Raw genomic sequence first — 19,242 nt, forward strand, 5'->3', positions numbered from 1 at the left:
TTGATGAAATCCTTATCAAAATTCCAATGGCATTTTTTTCCAGTGGGATTTTTCACAGAACTAGAACAGATTATTCTAAAATGTATATGGAACCACAAAAGACCCTGAATCACCTAAACCATCTTAAGAAAGAAGAACAAAGTTGGAAGTATCATGCTCCCAGATTTCAAATTACACTACAGAGGTGTAGTAATCAAAACAATGTGGCATAAAAACAGACACATAGATCAGTGGAACAAACTAAAGAGCCTAGAAATAAACCCACATATATATATGGTCAAAAAATATACAAATTGTAGTAAATTGATTTACTACAAAAGAGGCAAGAATATGCAATGGGGAAAGGATAGTCTCTTCAATAAATGGTGTTGGATAAACTGGACAGCTACATGCAAAAAGAAAGAAGGAAGGCAGGAAAGAAGGAAGAAATTGAAGCACTATCTTACACCATATACACAAATTAATACTCAAAATGGATTAAGGACTTGAATGTAAGACCCCAAATCATAAAACCCCTAGAAGAAAACATGAGTGGTAAAGTCCTTAATATCGATCTTAGCAATGTTTGTTTTGGACCTGACTCCAAAGGCAAGGGGAACAAAAGCAAAGAGAAACTATTGGGAGTTCATCAAAGTGAAAAGCTTCTGCACAGTGAAGGAAACAATTAACCAAATTAAAGGGCAACCTACTAAATGGAAGAAGAGATTTGCCAATCATATATGCATTAAGAGGGTTAATATCCAAAATATATAAAAAGTTCATACAAATCAATAACAAAAAAAAAATCCATTTTAAAAATGGGCAGAGGGGATCCCTAGGTGGCTCAGCGGTTTGGCGCCTGCCTTCGGCCCAGAGTGTGATCCTGGAGTCCGAGGATCAAGTCCCACATCAGGCTCCCTGCATGGAGCCTGCTTCTCCCTCTGCCTATGTCTCCACTTGCTCTCTCTCTTTGTGTCTCTCATGAATAAATAAATAAAATCTTTAAATAAAATAAAATAAATAAAAAATGGGCAGAGGATCTAAATGGATATTTTCCAAAGTAAGCATACAGATGGGCAAAAGGCATGTGAAAAGATGTTCAACATCACTAATCATCAGGGAAATGAGAATCCAAACCACCGTAAATTTTACCTTACCCCTCTCAGAAATGAGTACTATAAAAAGACAAAAAATAGGTGTTGGAGAGGATATGGAGAAAAGGGAAACCTTATGCATTGTTGGTGGTGATATACATTGGTGCTGCCACTATGAAGTTTGGAGTTTCCTTAAAAAATTAAAGGAGCTTCACTACTGGCTATCTGTCTGGAGAAAATGAAAATACTAATTTGAAAATATATGTGATCCCTATGTTGTAGCATCGTTTACAATAGCCACGACCTGGAAAGAACTTAAGTGCACAATAGGTGAATGAGAAAGAAGGTGTGGTCTATACACAATGGACTTCTACTCCGTCATAAACAGGAATGACCTCTTGCCATTTGTGACAATGCTTTGAGGGCATTTCTTTTTTTTTTTTTTTTTAGGATTTATTTATTTATTTATTTATTTATTTATTTATTTATTCATGGGGGGGGGGGAGGCAGAGGGAAAAGCAGGCTCCATGCAGGGAGCCCAGTGTGGGACTTGATCCCAGGACTCCAGAATTATGCCCTGGACCAAAGGCAGGCACTAAACTGCTGAGCCACCAAGGGATCCCCTGAGGGCATTTCTTTTAAAATGCAGAATATGCACGGTATTTCAAAATACGGGAAAATACCAGAAGAATAAACGAAAATAGTTCCAAGAGGTTGCCTCTAGGCAGCAAGGATTAGGGTGGGGAAACAGGAAGAGAACTATAATTTGTAATTACATGCTTCATAGTATATTTGTCTCTAAACTGTGTGTGTGTGTGTGTGTGTGTGTGTGTGTGTGTCTCCATGATGAATTTTTTTTTTTTTCTAAGAAAATGTCTCTCTTTGCTTGACCTAACAACTGTCTGTTACCTTCTAGTCCTAGTTACACTCTCCGGCAGAAAATAATAATAATATTTTATAAGTATATAATAATATTTTATAAATTATAAATTTATTATAAATTATATTTTATAAATATAAATGATATTTTATAAATAATAATATTATTTTATTATTTTATTAAGTAGTTTCTCTTCACCATGACTGTCTTTCAAGCACTTTAAACCAGAGCTCATGTTCTTCCTTCAGTTTTTATTTATAGGAACTAAAATTGTTCAGTTCGTTCAACCACACCTCATAGGAAATCCCTCCCCTCCCCAACCCGATTCCTTTCCTCTGTACTTAAGAGAGAGGCGTCCAGAACTGGAGCTGATGGTCTGGATATAGTCTGGCTAATTCATGGCAACAGTGTCACTCTTCTGCGTATCATCATCCATTAAGGCAACTAAGATCACATTAACTTTCATAGAAGCTAAACCACATTAATGCTTCATATTGAAATCTTAGCACCTTTTCCACACATGTGGAAGTCACCTATCCTATATAGAATTTGGGTTTGTTTGGGTTTTTTTTTGGGGGGGGGGGAGGGTTAGTCTTTTTTTTTTTCCATCTCGGTGGGGGATCTTACATTTATATCTATTAAAATGTGACTCTTTGAAGTCACCTTATTGTCAAACTGAAAAGAAAATATATTTGGTTCTTTATTTACTCACAGAAGATATGAGCTATTTCTTCCAAATCTGTGTCCCTCGCAAACTTGATAACCAACCGGACTTACATTCGGGTCTTGAGTAAAATTGGTGAACACCGGTGAAGCTCACAAGGCCAAGCCCTTCAGCCACCAGAACATGCGTTTCAGGTTAACAACCATCTGCTAGAGCTTTATGTTGCAAGTTGTCCAACCATTAAACGTTCATCAGATCTGGCCAAGGGCCAGATACACCAAGGAGATGACAGTCCTCTATGTTAGCCACTGATTAACCTGGTCATTAAAAAGATAAATGAATGTAAGTAAATTATAACTCTTTTTTTTTTCTGATGTGCATTATTATGAATCAAGTAAAAGCATCTGCTATCCTTCCTACTTCACAAGGTATTTGGAACAGAGATGTCATCTGACTTATCTAAGATCTTATAGTGACAGACCTGGGATGCAGGCTTTGATTTTTGGCTCCAGACTTCTAGCCCTATTCCTGGAAGTAGGCCAGCCCCTCGGGATATATTACTGCCGTGGTCGGTTGTTATCTCAGCGTCCGGTTTTCACCCTAAAATTTTTGGCTTTATTTTCACACCCTGACACCGCACCCAGATACGGAGTAGCTCAGTCCTGGAGGTCACGCCATAGATATTTAAATTATAATGGGCAAACCCTGCCCCCACCAGACCCCAGCTATTCCCATTGCTTTCTGCCAACTGACTGAGGATTCAGCTTTAAGCCTTTAAATATTCCTAGGCAAAGAGTCTGTGCTTTGACATTTGCATTTATCTCATTATGTTTGATTGGCATATTGAGATCCATAAGCTTGTGGTTAATATATTGCCAAGGATTCTTAATTAAGCTGGTTGTGCAAAAAAAGGCATCAGAGTCTCCCGAGAAATGTATAATCTTTGCCAGTCATTCACTTTGAATTTGCCTTGCTGCCCTGGTGGCAATAGCAGGAGCACCACGGGGAGGGCTGGAGGCTCCACATAACCACCGCAGGCTCTCAGAACCCGGGGCTGCCACCCGAGTTTGGAGGAAAGGGAGACGGTTACCGCAGAGAGAGGAGGCGAGCGGGGGATCTGAGTCCATAGTCCCGGTGGACAAATGAAGCAGAACAAAATATATGACAGGCAAACTGCCAGTTGTCATACTCCAAGGAATTATTAAACATTAATATGTTTACTTTCTACTTACTTCCTCCTACTAGTCTTTTCATGAAATTGATCGTTTGGGAAGCCGAGGCAGGAAAACAAACCTCCACTGAATCAAAACCACCTGTAAACCCTTCCCAGGCCCCTGTGTGCCGTGAGGCCCCAGGTCTCCACCGCTGTCGCCTGGCCCGGCAGGATCTGTGTATCCTGGTGACTGAGCAATGCACCTTCTCAAGGCCCAACCAGGCCGGCCTCATCCGAAGCCTTAACAAGCCGAATGGGGTCCAAAGGTACGAATTTCTACTTATGGAATAAATTGGTCATGGGGAGGGAACGTGTCCCGCATGGTGACTCTGGGTAAAAATACCCTACGGCCTATTGGAAAGCTGCGAAGAGGCGATCATAAATGTCCACATCAAAAGAAAAAAAAATTGTGACTATGCACAGTGACGGATGTGGACTAGGCTTAGGGTGGTGATCACCTCACAATAGGTATAAATCCCAAGTCACAATGCTGTACACCCGAATGGCTTAATGCTATCATGTCAACTATGTTCAGTAAAGCAAAACCAAGCAAACAAAACGAGCCACCCGTGTTATCCTGATGCGTGTTGGGTTTGCGAACTGCTGCTGTAAAGGAGCGACTCCGATCTCTCAAGGTGGGAAATAAATCAACAGTTGAGTTACTTTGAGCAAAGCAAGAACAACTCTAGCCTGATGCTACCTGCTGGCTCGCTTTTCCCCATTCTGCCCACTTGGCTGTCATTGCGTTGGCACCCCCCATGTGGCAGATGCCACGGGGACCTCAGTGCCCATCGGGTGTTCTCAGGGGCCCCCTTCAGGAAGCGGCGTCCCAATAGGAGCATGATGCATTTCTCCCCCTGCCTCATTACCTGCCCAGGTAACTTGCACCTTTGCCTTCAGCTTTCTTGGCTCTGCCCCGTGACCGTGAGCCTTGCGAGGAAATTAATTTCCTTGACTCTGGATACTGCGCATTCATGTCTTGCCCGCCTGCCCTCCCCTTGCTGTTCAGGATCCCTCCAGGCATCCCCTTCATGGCCTGACTTCAGCAGGATGCTACGGTTTAAATGTGGGTCATGCAATGAGCAGTGTGCCTGGAAGCTAGCCTGCCCTGCTTTCCTCGTACCCTGTGGATTTCCAACGATCCCACTCTCAATTTCATTCCAACCCCCTCGTGGGTGCTTCCCCGGCCCAAAATGCCTGAGACATCTCGACACTGCTGTGCCCCCCCACCCCCAAGAATCCGGGACAGGGAATATTTAATAGGCTTTTGTCCAAGAAGGGTTTGGTGAAATTTCCCTTATTTGTTACATATACGCCAAATACATTCCCTGTGGCATGTACCCCTGCGCAGAAATTGCTCTAGGAGGAGGCATCTGGGGGCACATGCTGTAACAAACACATTTAAATCTTTTCGATCTGTGGATTCCTAGGTTGTTTTTCTTTCCCCATTCACTCAGTGAGCCTAACCTTTGCCAAACAATTGCAGAGCTATGTCCTGGCCACAGGTTTTATTTGCTGCCTTTAGTCATTTTCGATTCCTTAGCGGCAGCAAACACAAGGGTCAAAGTCAATGGAAAGCAGGTTTAGGTAAGCTCTATTCCATCCGTACCTACTGCCAAGAATCGCTGCATGTACTCGAGGCGAGGAAGGAGTTTCTGTCCTGATTTGGAACTCCATAAATCAAGTAACTGCAGTTCACCCGCCCCCAGGACTGCTGACGTGGCCCCCTCCCAATATTTATCGCCAAATGTCAGAACTTACGAATGGCAGCCTGAGTGTGCGGCCTGCACGCCTGCACCTGGCAAATTATTCCTGGTTGCTCAGAAAATCCACGGGCTCCTTTTGTTTGATGTTAGTGTTGTTCGGTCATCGTTTACGTGCCATTTGCACGACAACCATGTCACAGCAGCCGAGAGGGCGGGAATCAGCTGGAGAACCTCCAGGCCTCACGTGCATCCTTCTCTTCTCCATGAACACAAACCGACAGGCCTCTCTCCACATGTGCCAACACTGAGACATTTCAGAGACAGAGGTGGAGAGTGAGAAAGTGTCTCAGGGCTCGCTGGCATAGTTCGTTGAGTTGTTACTTACGCGGGGGGAGAGAGGGACGTGTTCGATGACCGCTCCTTGAGCATCCTGCACCTGTCAGCCACGCTGGGGGGACGGGGACACAGACCCTGCCCGCAGGAAGCTTAGGTCCCCTAGTGCCACCTAGGAATGATGAAGGGGATATGCTTGTTACCCTGACTCTACTGTCACATTCCGGGTGTCCAAGTGGCTTTCTCCTCGCTTGTTCGCAAACCCGCTTGTGTGCTCAGCTCTGAGAGCTTCTTAGCTGTTCTCCTTTGCACTGAGCTCCGTGGGAAGGAGTCAGTCTACTGCTGTCATAGCCCAGCTAGTGACAAGGCGCCTGGAATGTTTAACTGACAGTGTCTGATAGCACGATTAAAGTTAACTAGGATATAGTTTTCAGCAGACAAAGAATTTCCAAAAAAATCTATGGTAACTATAGATTATCTACTTAGAAAAATAGAAATATTATTATATATATATATAATGTAAATATGTATAAAATGTAAATTTTATATATGTAAAAATATAAATGTTAATGTAGAACCACGCGTAATCTCTCTCCCCAGAAAGAAGCTGTTGCCATTTTGCTATAACCATATAAATATACCTATTTATAAACATGAAATATGGATTTTATTTTATTTTTTTTGAAATATGGATTTTAATGAGCAGTTTTGAGTCTGGATTCTTCATCTGAGCATTTTGAATATATGGAAGTTGTAATGGTTGTGTAATATTCTATTATTTGGATATGCCATGACATTTTTAAACCATTCTCCTATTGCAGTACATGTAATCTTTCTGATTTTCATCACTTCTGATATTCTGATGATCAGCATTTTTATACGCAATCTTTCGTGTATAAAAATTTGCCAATTATTTCCTTAGGATGTATATATCTAGGATATATAGTAGAAGGATATATTACCTAGCTAAGTACCTAGGTTAAACTCTACGAGGTCTTTTAAGTCTCTGGTTATAGAATGACAAAATTGTTTTCCAGAAATGTTATACCAATTTAAATTTCCAGCAGAAAATTTTAGGAGCACCTGAGACCAAGAGGTCTTTTTTGTTTGTTTTTTAAATCTTGTATAAAACATTAAAACATCTTACAAGTCAAAAAGTGTTATTTTTTCTAAGTAATCTTCCTCCTACTGAATATTTTTTTAGATTATTCTTTGTACATTTCTTTGCATGATATATGGGCCACACTACAATAAGATGATGTTTTCTAGAGTAGTGATCTCTTTATTTTTTTAAGATCTTATTTATTGATTCATGAGAGACACACAGAGAGAGGCAGAGATAGAGGTAGAGGGAGAAGCAGGCTCCCTGCAGGGAGCCCGATGCAGGACTCGATCCCAGGACCCCGGGGTCATGACCTGAGCCAAAGGCAGATGCTCAACCGCTGAACCACCCAGGTGTCCCTAGAGCAGTAATCCTGACCCCATAATGGACTATGAAAGCTATGGTGTTTGCCATCTGTGTGTGTCGGGCTCCCCTCTGTGGCTTATAGCACCCTGTTCTTTCGGAGAATACCATCTGTCCCATCCCTATGGTCCCAGTGGACATCCATTGAAACTACCATGCCTTTCTCTAGACACAAAAGGGAGAGAACTACACCCAAGGCCGGCCATTGCAATGCGATCACATGATTCTACACTGGCCACTCTGTATTTCTTAAGGCTTTTCCCTGGAGCTAATAGGGACTCCAGTCCCATGACTGCCACAAGGAGAGAGCCTGCCTAGAGAATGAAGTCAAGTAGAAACATGCAGAAGACCAAGAAAGACCCCTAATGATAATCTCTGATCTCTAGGATGCAGCTATGCCTGAAGTTGGCTTTATTCCTAGAATTCTGAGTTTCATGAGACGGTAATTGCTATTTAGCTCAAATTGGCTCTCGAATTTTGTTGACACCTCCAAGCAAAAAAAGAATCCATGTGAATACACAACTCCAAACTATCCCATAGAGCTATAGGATCCATAAAATCTTAGGCCACATCAGGACCACATCGAGTAAACTGTGGGTTCAGGGCGTTGGTAGAGGAATATACCAGTTTGAACAGAACTAACCTATCTAAAGAGTGGAAACAATTCTCAGGTTAAAGAAAATGAAAAAGCATGTGGAAATGTACCCATAGGTCTTCTACAGTACATGCCTGCTTTTCTATAAATACGAAGAAAGGCAGCTCCTCCTCATGTCCCGCATTATGATAGCCCCTGTGGAGGGAAGAGTAGAAGTGGGAAACATGGCCCTCGCTTCCAAGAATCACTAATCTAGTCTGACAAAACTTACATATATGCTTATTTCTGTTGTTGGACTATAACCTAAAAGAAAAGTGATCAAAGTAGCCTGCCCCTCTTAAGGGTGTTCAGAACGTTTTAGAATTATAAATTACAGAGAGAACTGCATAGGATCAACACTTGTTCCCACTTAGACTCCTCTTAATGCTAGCACGCCTTCTCTGAAGGTACGTAATAGGTAAAATACATTAAAATATCGCGGGGTAATAGCAATAGCCCTGAACTGGCAGCCTGGAGGTTTGTGAGGTCCAGGCCCCTGGTCGTCATGGGATCCTGTGCTAATCACTCACTTCTCTGAGCTCCAGTTTATTTATATGCACAAGTGATTTACACTTCCGTAGGCTCTAGCACCGAGATTCATCATCAAAATGTAACGTAGAGTTGCCCCCAAGAGCCACTGTTTCTTCCACACTCAGCTCATGCCCCCCCACCTAGCGAATCCCCGGAGTTCTGTCGAAAGAGATATAACACATCTAACTATTTAAGGTGGTTGAACATAAAGGATGAAAATAGGCAAACACTGAACAGCAAGCTGGTGTAGCTCTATCAATAGCACTATTAAATATATAAATATAATTCAACAAATTACTATAAAGGACACACATCTTGTGCTCACCATCCAGATCAAGACAAGGGTATGGCTGGTACGACCGCCCCCACCTGAAACCACCGAGCAGCTCTTATTGACCACATCGGTTTCCTTCCCTCCTGGAGATATGACAGGGACTTTACGGCAATTATGTTCTTGCCGTACTTCATGTATTAACCACCCTTGTTTTGCAACTTGATATAAAATGGAATCAGGGCAGCCCGGGTGGCTCAGTGGTTTAGCACCACCTTCAGCCCCTGATCCTGGGGGCCTGGGATCGAGTCCCACATTGGGCTCCCTGTGTGGAGCCTGCTTCTCCCTCTGCCTGTGTCTCTGCACCCCCCTCCCCGTGTGTGTGTCTCTCATGAATAAATAAATAAATAAAATAATATATAAATAAATAAATAAATAAATAAATAAATAAATAAATAAATAAATAAAATGGAATCATAGTGTATACATCCTTGGAAATTTGCTTCTTTAAGGTAACATTACATTTGAAAGATGTCATGGCCAGTTGCAATCTGTTTCCTTTCATTGCCATAGAACAGTCCATGTATGTCAGTGACTGATTCGCTGTGTCTCTTCCCCTTCCTTGTCCTAGCTCTGTGATGCTGGAGCGCGCTCTGCACATATTTCTCCTTTGCCAGCTAACACAGTGTGAAGCTTTCGAGTAGAAAGCCCGGGAGGGGGCCACTGCAGGAATAAGGGGCTTTTTCTTCCCGCTTCCAGTGTCTTCTGATTTTTGCTCCTGTGGCTTACATCCTCCGGTAGCATCAGGGACACCTGACGACACTCACCCTACATTGAGTTTTGGTGGCAATTCAGTGGATGGCTGTTCAGGGAGTTTCACAGCACCCCCCAGCAGTCAGGATCTTAGTGAGTTTTACTGGCACTATGGGGGCTGGTTTCCTGTTTACCAACCCTGGCCCCTCAGCAAATTTCTCTGACAGGAGTGGGCCGTAGCCACAATGTCTCCCTGAAGTCTGACCTCATCCTTATAGGAGGACCCTCTTCCAAGGCCCTTTCTTCGTTGGGTGACTTCTCTCGGCTCAACGCTGTAGCTATACTGGTTTGAGTTCTCTTGACCTTCCTTAGTAGTTTATACTCTGCCACTCGGTAATCTTTTATCTTGACTTTCACCATTGTTATGTTCCTGTTCTATATCACTATTTTCCAATCTTTATTGCAGTCTTTCCTCTTTATTTGGGTTTCTTTCGGTGTTTATTTTCAGACTTCTGAAATGGGTACTTTTAACCTTTCATATTTTCTAATAAAGGTGCTTAAGGCAATGCTCTCTAAATACTACTCTAGTTCCAGTGTGTATATTTCAACATGTAAAAGCTTTATCGTTTAGTGCAAAATATATTATTTCTATTTTTATTTCTTTTTAACTCCTGGAAGATTTATTCTCAAGTATTTAGGAATTGTCTAGTTCTCTTTTTTTATTGACTTTTAACTTTTATTTGCCTTTTTACCAGAAAATATTCCTTATATCATGTCAATTCTTTGAAATTGTTATGATTCAGTAAATGGAAAATTTTTGCTTTCTATATCTTGAGGCTATGTTATTAGGTGCATACAAATTTTAAATTGTTATATTTTCTTGATAAATTTAATCTTCTTCTTATCAGTATGAAGTGACCCTCTTTGTCTCCCTTAATGATTTTATCTAAAATCTAATTTGCGTATTTTTAATGTGGCTACAAAAATTTTCTAATGGTAAGTATTCGCCTAGTGTATAAATTCTCACTTTCAGATTTTCAACCTTTCCATACCCTTAGATTTTAAGTGTTTTTCTTTTAAGTGGTATCACTGGATTTTTAAAACATTCATTCAGAAAATCTTTATCTTTTAACTTTTATTCCCTTTGCATTCTGTGAATACTGATATATTTGCGTTAATATCTACTATGCATTTGTCCGTGATAAATATTATTTTTCCTTATCTCTATTACTTACTTTTGTATTGCTAAATATTTGTACCAATTGCCCTTTTTTTTTTTTTTTTACCTTTTAGGTTCTATTCCTCAAATGGTTATATTAGGAATTAAAGCATGCATACTTAGCAAAACTAATCAAAACATTTGCCCTCTTCTCAAATAACGTAAGGGCCTGAGAACACTGAAATAGATACAGTAAACTTAATACTCACACAGCTTCAATATTATCAACTCACAGCCAATCTTAGAATATCTTCTCTCATTTATTCCATACCTGTAACATTTTGAAGCAATTCCTGGAGAACATTTCACTTTATCTGTATTTTAATATGTATTTCTAAAAGAAAGAATTTTTCAAAAATAACTGCAATAATATTATCACAGATTAAACTTTGAAAGTTGTTACTATGATCAAAAATCCAGAGTTAAATTTCCCATTGTCTTGTAAGTACCTTGAATTTGGTACTTTTTTGTTGTTTCCCTTTAAATCCTTGAGGTATGGAGCTCATTGATAAGGAGTCTTTTAAAATCCTTATCTGCTAATTTCGTTATCTCTGTCATTTCTAGGTCTATTTCTGTTTATTGCTTTTTCTCATAGGTAAGCATTCTTCCTTTTTTTCTTCCTGTTTCTTCACAAGTCTACTAACTTTTATTAGATCCCATACATCCTAAATTTGATTTTTTAGTACTGGATTTTGTTATATTCCTTTAGAGTTATGGGCTTTGTTCTGGCAAGGAGTTATGGTACTTGCGAATTAGCTTGATCTTGATCTTTTCTGGGGCTCTTTTCAAACTTCTGTAGGATCAAAATAGAGTAGCTTTACTCTAGCCTTTCTTTAGTCCTACTACTACTTTTTTACCTTTTTACATTTCTAATTAGATGCTAATATATTCTACAAGATCTCTCCACTATAACTGGTGGAAACTCAAATGACTCCCAGTCTTTGTGGACTTTTAACACTGTTCAGTTTACTATTCCCTAGTAATTGTTCCTCTTATACTCTTTGGGGTTTATTTGCATGATCTTTGGAGTTTCACCTTACATACGTGCAGATGAGTGTCAAGGCAAAGGCTGAAGGAAATCTATATGCAGATTCCTACAGCTCTTTCTCTGCATGATACCCTCCAGGATACTTTCTACTTGCAAGTTCTCTGTTTCAACAAAGTAAATTTGCTGAACTCCATTTGGGTTTCCTATCTTTGTATCAATTCAGAAATTGCTATCAGACACAGAGCTGCTGTGATTGTGGGGCTCACTACCTTTGATTCCCTCCTTGCAGAGCACATAGTTCTGAACTGTTTTCAATGTCTAAAAACAATTGTTTCATACATTTTCCCCAGTTTTCTAGTAGTTTACAATGACTAAGTCTTATAGAGCTTAAACTGTCAAATCAGAAACAGAATTCTGTTAATTATTTTGTTTAACATAGAAAATATAGATGTTTTATAATCTTTGGTAAGTTTAATACTTGAAATCTCTTTTTTTGCTGGTTCTCACTTATACTGCTTTGCTTCCTTTTAATTATTTATCTTTGGCAGGATGGCAGCCAATGCTTTTGTTCCATTTGTTTTCATTACCTGGAGATTCCCTAAATCCTAGGGTGAATGTGTCCTCTACTAGAAATACCTGGCAGTATTACCCATTAGGAATCACCTCAAACCTGGGGCTAATAATAATAATAATAATAATAATAATAATAATAAGGAAGATTCACGTAAGTTCTTAGATATTTTCCCCTTTTTTTCATATTCTCCTACTTTTCTCCCTAAAGCAGACTTTTCTGTATTTGGGAAGAAAGATGAAGACACTTTCAAATATGGGTTGCCTTTATCTCCTCAGAGTGAGACTTTTTTAGGTCCTAGCTTAATGTAGGAGACAAAGTCATAAATTATGGAGAGAATCTTTTGTAAAAACAAAAACAAAACCAGGAGCACCTGGGTGGCTCAGTCGGTTAAGTGTCTGCCTTCAGCTCAAGTCATGCTCTCAGGATCCTGGGATCAAGCCCTGCATCAGGCTCCCTGTTCAGCAGGGAGTCTCCTTTTCCCTCTCCTCTGCCTCTCCTCCTTGCTTGTGTGCTCTTGCTCTTTCTCTCTCAAATAAAATTTTTAAAAAATGAAAAATAAAAACTTGATGTTAATTTGGGGTTTTTTTGTTGTTGGACAATGAGATGCTTTATTAAATTTGATACATTTACTATATAAGATTTCTGTGAAAAAAAAGGGGTATCAAATTACTTTGGATCTAGGTCTCTGCATTATAAAATCTGTCCCCAAAAGATGTCCTTTCACTATATCCAATGGCTAGAAACATACAGAAGACCAAGAAGCCCAAGAATGTGTGACTCTCACATATCCTCACAACACAAAACGAATAAACAAACAGCTTTCATGCTCTGATATTCTGTTCGTCTGCTTGCTTTTCTAGGTTTAGACTTTTCCAAAATATTTAATCTTTGATGTGCAGTTTCCCACTAATATATATTACATATAAATTAGTAATTATAAAAATATATAATCATTAATATATATTATCCATATAATACATATCATACTATATATAATCGATATGCAATGAGCATATCATTCAACTATATCTTACTGTTTTCAACAGGAGGAGATAATCCAAATAATCTAACTCACTATTCCCAGAAGTAGAATTCTTTCAGCTAATTTCTTAAAAAACTGAATCATAAAGGGTGAGAGGCTTGTTGTCTTCTTCCTCCTTGGCCCTAGTGCTAGGTGGTGATTTGGGTATGTATGACTACTCTAAAGACCAAACTCTCCTTCATGTGAGTTAAGTCCAGGTTTAAGGGAAGAGAAAGTATTAGCAGGTTGATTTGATTGAAGATCTATTGCCATACTCGTCACTCAGATTTCTTAATAATAAAGCTTGCATTTGACCTCTAATTCTCTGTTTTCTATGTCTTATTTTTCAGTTGCTTCCCACACTTGGAAAACAAGAATAATTACCCATCCCACCCACTCTGACCCCTACCCCGGCCCAAAAGAAAAAAGAAAAACACAACAGTATGTATTAAAAATAGTTTTCCATTTAGTTCCTGGCTAAATTTATATGAGAAGTTATGAAAAGATAGATAAGAAGCAACCAAGGAAACGCAAACAAATCCTGCTTGCTACTTATGGTAATTAAGATGGGGAAGAGGACGGACTAAGTTAGGTTTTTTTTTTTTGTTTTTTTTTTTTTTTTTTTACTCCTCCAATGCCCAGAGAATAATTTGATCGTCCCTACTACCACGTCAGATGGTGCCCAAAAGTGCCTTGCTGCGGTTTGTGGTTTTACAGCCTGTGGGTCTAGCAGATAAATGTGTTATATTGTTTTATTTCTAAGGACAACTAGGGTCATTACACACAGCTGTGTCTCCTTCCAGCACTTTTTCATTCAATGACTGCTCTAAACCTCACCCACTAAGTACTCATTTGAGGGGCCTTCACATTAATTTAACTTCTCCAGCCAGATTATTAAAAACAGACAAACAAAAACACTTAAGAAATAACTAAAGACATCTCAATAAGGTAAGGTAAGAATTCAAGAAAATTGCTTAGTCCTTAAATATATCTAACATTATTAGCCACAAAAATCTGCGCTCTTTCTGCACCCTTCATTCAGTGCCTGGGACTGGCCAAGGGAAGCCCGCACCGTAACTCAATTATCAGCCCACTAGCATCAGTTTCGCGCTATGAAACATCGTATTGGATGACTCAAGAGTCTGTGTTGGGGTGTAAAAAAGTTAAAAGGTCAGAAAGGTAAACAGAATCAGGGCTATTGAGAGCTTTATAGGTCATTAAAAGGATTTTAAAAACCATATGCTGTCTAGGAGGCAGCCAAGATAGAGACTGTAAGATGGGAGAAATATGATCTGTAGATCAAGTCCTAGTAAGAACGCTGGCAGCAGCAGCATTCAAAACCATCTGCAGCCAGTTTAGCAAACAATCTGGAATGCCACCAGGAACAAATTAAAATAGTCAATCCTGGAAGAAATGAAAGCCTAGCATGGATGAGTGAAACGTTGCTTGCTGGAGATATGCAGAGCCTGTAATCTTCCAATATTCTAGAAACCATAAAAAGAATTTTTCACCACTAAAGTAATATGGAGATTGAAAGTTAAATTGAGGACCCTAAGAAGAAACATGCATGGCACAACTGCCACTCCAAGGCAATGAACATGGATCCCAATCCCAGTGGTCCTGCTAGCATAAGGATTGACCAGGAAGGAATGAGCTTAACTCTGCTGCTACAATCCGTAAGGGACATTGCTCACCTGGTCAGCCCTAGAAGCTCAATACTGTTGAGGATGATCATTGCTTTTAGAGCTGGCAATTTGAATAATATCCCTTGATCATACCTGAAGTGGACTCTTAGAACTGTTTAATGATCATAACACTATTGATTAACATTTGTTGAGAATCAACCTACATCATTCAGCAAATTTACATTGATTCTTAAATATAATTAAAAACTGAAACAGTCTGATCACTAACATTTACTAAATGTTGTTACATGCCAACACAATTGTATGTGCTTTGTATAAAGTCTGGGGTAATTCTAACACCTCTAGTAATACATTACTGGTATGATTTATATTGTTTTATTTAAGCTGAGTGCCATGGTGTCTTATAACTCTTCTTCCTAACCCGTTAATGATGCTACTCAGAAAGAAAAATTCATTCCTTGTCTATTGCAATCATTGGAGCAGGCAATTTTTAAGAATGAGCATGGGAATTCTAGCATTGCGGGTATATGTGAGGAAATGAATGGGACCAAATATCCCAAATGACATAACATCATTAGTGAAGTAATGTTATCATTCCCATTTTACAGATAAACCAAGGCACCCTAAAATTTAGTAGCTTGCACTTTAGTAGGTGGAAGAGCCGGAATTTGAACTCTTGCTATTTTGAAATTTTATCAAACAAATCTAACCACACAGTGGTTCTGGAATTAATCTCAGGATCTAGTCCCATCTCACTCTGGCAATAATGAAACCATGAGATGGGAACAGCTGAGAGATCTCATCCATCTTGAGCCTTGCCTAGGTCTCCTCTTGAGTTCATCAAATTCTGTGTTAGTCACTGAATATTCTTGAGTCAATTCTATTCTCAGCCTCTCTTTCTCTTTTTCTGTTCTCCATTACTCACTGTATCAGGATATATGTAGAAAGTAAGGTGTATTTTGGTATCTACCTGACATTGTTCACAACCCAAAACTTTTAAAGACAAGGTTTTCCACAGGAAGATCGAAACATCTCCAGTTTTTTTATCCCACCTTTTCCTGCAATGTTAGAACTCCCATAGTCAAGGGGAGAAGTTGTCTGCTCCAGTTGCCTGCAAAGGGCCAAGCGTAGCCTCTTTTCTCTCTTGGCAATGTGACTAGGGAGTTAAGCAGAGAAGTTACAGAATAAACTTGGCAGTAATAACTTCCTATTCGAGCTCTGCCTCCAAAAGTCATACCCCATTGCAGTGACTTTTTAAAAGCCGCACAAATACTTTCTGTGTTGTGCTCATAAAGCCTCTCCCCTTTATCGCAAGAAGGAGTTACAAGGGTTGACCCGCAGTACCATCCTGCTGTTTAAGATTTCATGCTCACTGTGTTGGCTTTACTTTCAGGCTCCAAAGAAATATCAACTATGGATGATTGGAGATTTGGAAATGGGCTTAAACCTCTTCAGAAATAACACCCACCCAAGCATGAAGGGGCAGAAATACATATTACAAAATGATAATATCTGGCTAAACCACACAGTGACCATGAAAGGTTAGATGAATGTTTAAAGGTTTTTTATTTGTTTTATCATGATTCTCAAAAGAGGAACAGTAAAAGAAATAACCCACCTACAAGGAAGCCAAATCTAATATGTAAATTTTGAGAATGATTCAAAAGTCAGGTAAGCATTACATATGATTTTGATATTTTAAGTAGGTGCTTTGTAATTTTGCTCTAAAATATATAAAAGATTATTCTAATTTTGAAGAGCACTATTAGAACTGCATTTGGAGCCAAATTTATGAACATGGAAAGATAGTTCGTATTCTCAAAAATGTAGAGTATCAAATTTACATATAGAGATGTCATTAGTGACATTGATAGAATTGATTTGGGGAATAAAATTTACAAGAGGCATGAAGTTATTTTTGTCTTTATTGCCTCACATATGAGACATATTGGGGATTAGGATTAAGTGTTTTAGTAGCTAATTCAATAGAATACCTTTGATGATTATTCCATTTAAACTAAGTACCAACTGTTGGTTCCATAATTTGTCAGAATTTCACAGCAAAGAAAGAAACTTAGGAATGAGACTGAAAGATATTGAAGAAAAAGAGTAGATGTCATTTATTCAAAGCTTAACATTTATTGGGCATATTTTTACATTTTCTACATTATGTGTTCATTTGATCAATCCCATTCTATAAAAAAAAAAGTGCTTTAGAGATGAGGACTCCAGCTACAGTAGCCAATGGGCAACAAGGAGTTACCATTTAAAAGTGTAATAATGGATGAATACTATAAATGTCTAAGTCACTGCTCATAATCCAGGATTTTGACATAATCTGTGGATGGCATTGTTATCCTGATGCAATGTCTAAATATTTATTTCAGCTATCTTTCCCAAGAACTATTTTCACACTCTTTAAAGCTAGAGATTTCATATATAAATGCACATGCATATGTGTGTATATATATATATCTACACATATATATATACAAATACATATATACTATATTCTGAAAATAACTGACATTTATATTAATCTTGCAAAAAGTTGGGCAAATTTGAAAAAAAATTCCTTTTCTATGATCCAATAAATACACTCCCAGCTATAGACTCAAAAGAAATGAAAACATACACCCATACAAAACTTGTGCATACATATTCATACCAGTATTAATTATAGTAGAAAAAATGGAAACAATCCAAGTGTCTATCAAATGATGAATAAACAAAATATAGCATGCACATGCAATAGAATGTTATTCAGCAATAAAAATGAAGTACTGATATATACTACAGTATAAATGGCCCTTGAAAACATCAAGATAAATGAAAGAAGCCAGTCACAGAGGACATGCTGTGTATTTTCATTTATATGGAATGTGTAGAATAAAGAAATCCATGGAGACAAAAAGTAGCTTAGTGATTCCAGGCACTATGGAATAGGGTGTGACCACTAAGGGGTGTTGAGGTGATAATTTGTTCTAATATTAGATAGAGATGATAGTTGCATATCTCTGTAAATTTACTAAAAACCTCTGAATTTAAAATTTGTAAAAAACAAATTTTATCTCAATGAATTATATCTCAGTAAAGTTATAAAAACGTAACTATGATCACATTTAGAATAATATAAATTTGTGAATTTATGAAAGCAACATAAATCAAGAGAAAACCACTGGGTAGAGACCTCATAAAATTAGATAATTTTGATGTAATTCTGATCCAGAGGTTATTAACTTTCAAGGGTAGATAACAAATTACCAAAAAAGAGAATATGTGATGAAATTAGTTTTCATAGGCAAATGATTGCAAATCTAGCTTGAAATTTGAAGGCCACTTTAGTAAGCGATTTTTAAATATGCTTTATCCTTAGTAAACATGACCAGCCTGAAGTAGTAAATAAGAGGAAATCAAATCAGAAATTAACTTTTTATGAAATTCTACTTTTTATGAAAAGATGTTATTATTTTGACTTCTACCAAAAATTCTACCTTTTATGAAAATATGTCATTATCTTGACTCTCACAGTTAAGACTATTTAAAACAGGTCCATATAATATTATGTAGGACTCTTTAGAATAGGATATGGTACCCAAGAAGAAGACTGATACTCAGTTGGACCACTGGCATGACCATACCAGCTGTTAAAATAGTGAAATAGTCTATACTGGTTCATAAATAGCCTCTGCCTCTAGTTTTTTAGTGCCTCCCTGCCTTCCAGTTGACCTCAACTCTACCCTAGACTCCAACTCCAAACCTCTATATAAGGCAGTTATAGGTTTGGAACAGTGGCATAGTTCATGCCAAGTTCCCAAACAGCCTTCCTCCTAAGACCATTGGATAGAGAAACTATGTAATGCTGTACACCTCAAAGATTTAAATTTATTGAAGAGTAAATAAATGAAAGTGTGGGAGGGAATCTTGGAAGGAAATTACTCCAATATAATAAAGATCATATGTGAAAAACCCACAGCTAACATCATACTCAATGATGAGACTAAAAACTTTTCCTTTAAAAACAGAACAAGACAAGGATGCCCACTTTTGCCACTTCTATTTAACATAGTCCTAGAAATCCTAGTTAGAACAATCAGGTAAGAAAAATAAAAGGATCCCAAATTGGAAAGAAAAAAAAGTAAAATCATCCCATTCATAAATGTTATGATCTTATATACAGAAACTTCACAGACTCCACAAAAAAGGGTTAGAAATAATAAATGAATTCATCATTTACTTACAAAGATACAAAAATCAAAATCAGTACACAA

General features: G+C 38.3%; 1 long non-coding RNA gene across 1 annotated transcript in view; it reads left to right on the forward strand.

Moving 5' to 3' along the window:
• The first annotated feature begins 4,327 nt into the window (after positions 1-4,327).
• Positions 4,328-19,242, forward strand: part of LOC140619934 (uncharacterized) — a 40,227-nt gene continuing 25,312 nt past the window's right edge. The window contains exons 1-2 of the long non-coding RNA XR_012019698.1: positions 4,328-4,465; positions 13,676-13,766. This is a non-coding gene — a long non-coding RNA (uncharacterized lncRNA). The remainder of the gene's footprint in view (positions 4,466-13,675; positions 13,767-19,242) is intronic.

The sequence above is a fragment of the Canis lupus genome, chromosome 28, assembly GCF_048164855.1.
Source record: "Canis lupus baileyi chromosome 28, mCanLup2.hap1, whole genome shotgun sequence".
Taxonomy (NCBI): domain Eukaryota; kingdom Metazoa; phylum Chordata; class Mammalia; order Carnivora; family Canidae; genus Canis; species Canis lupus.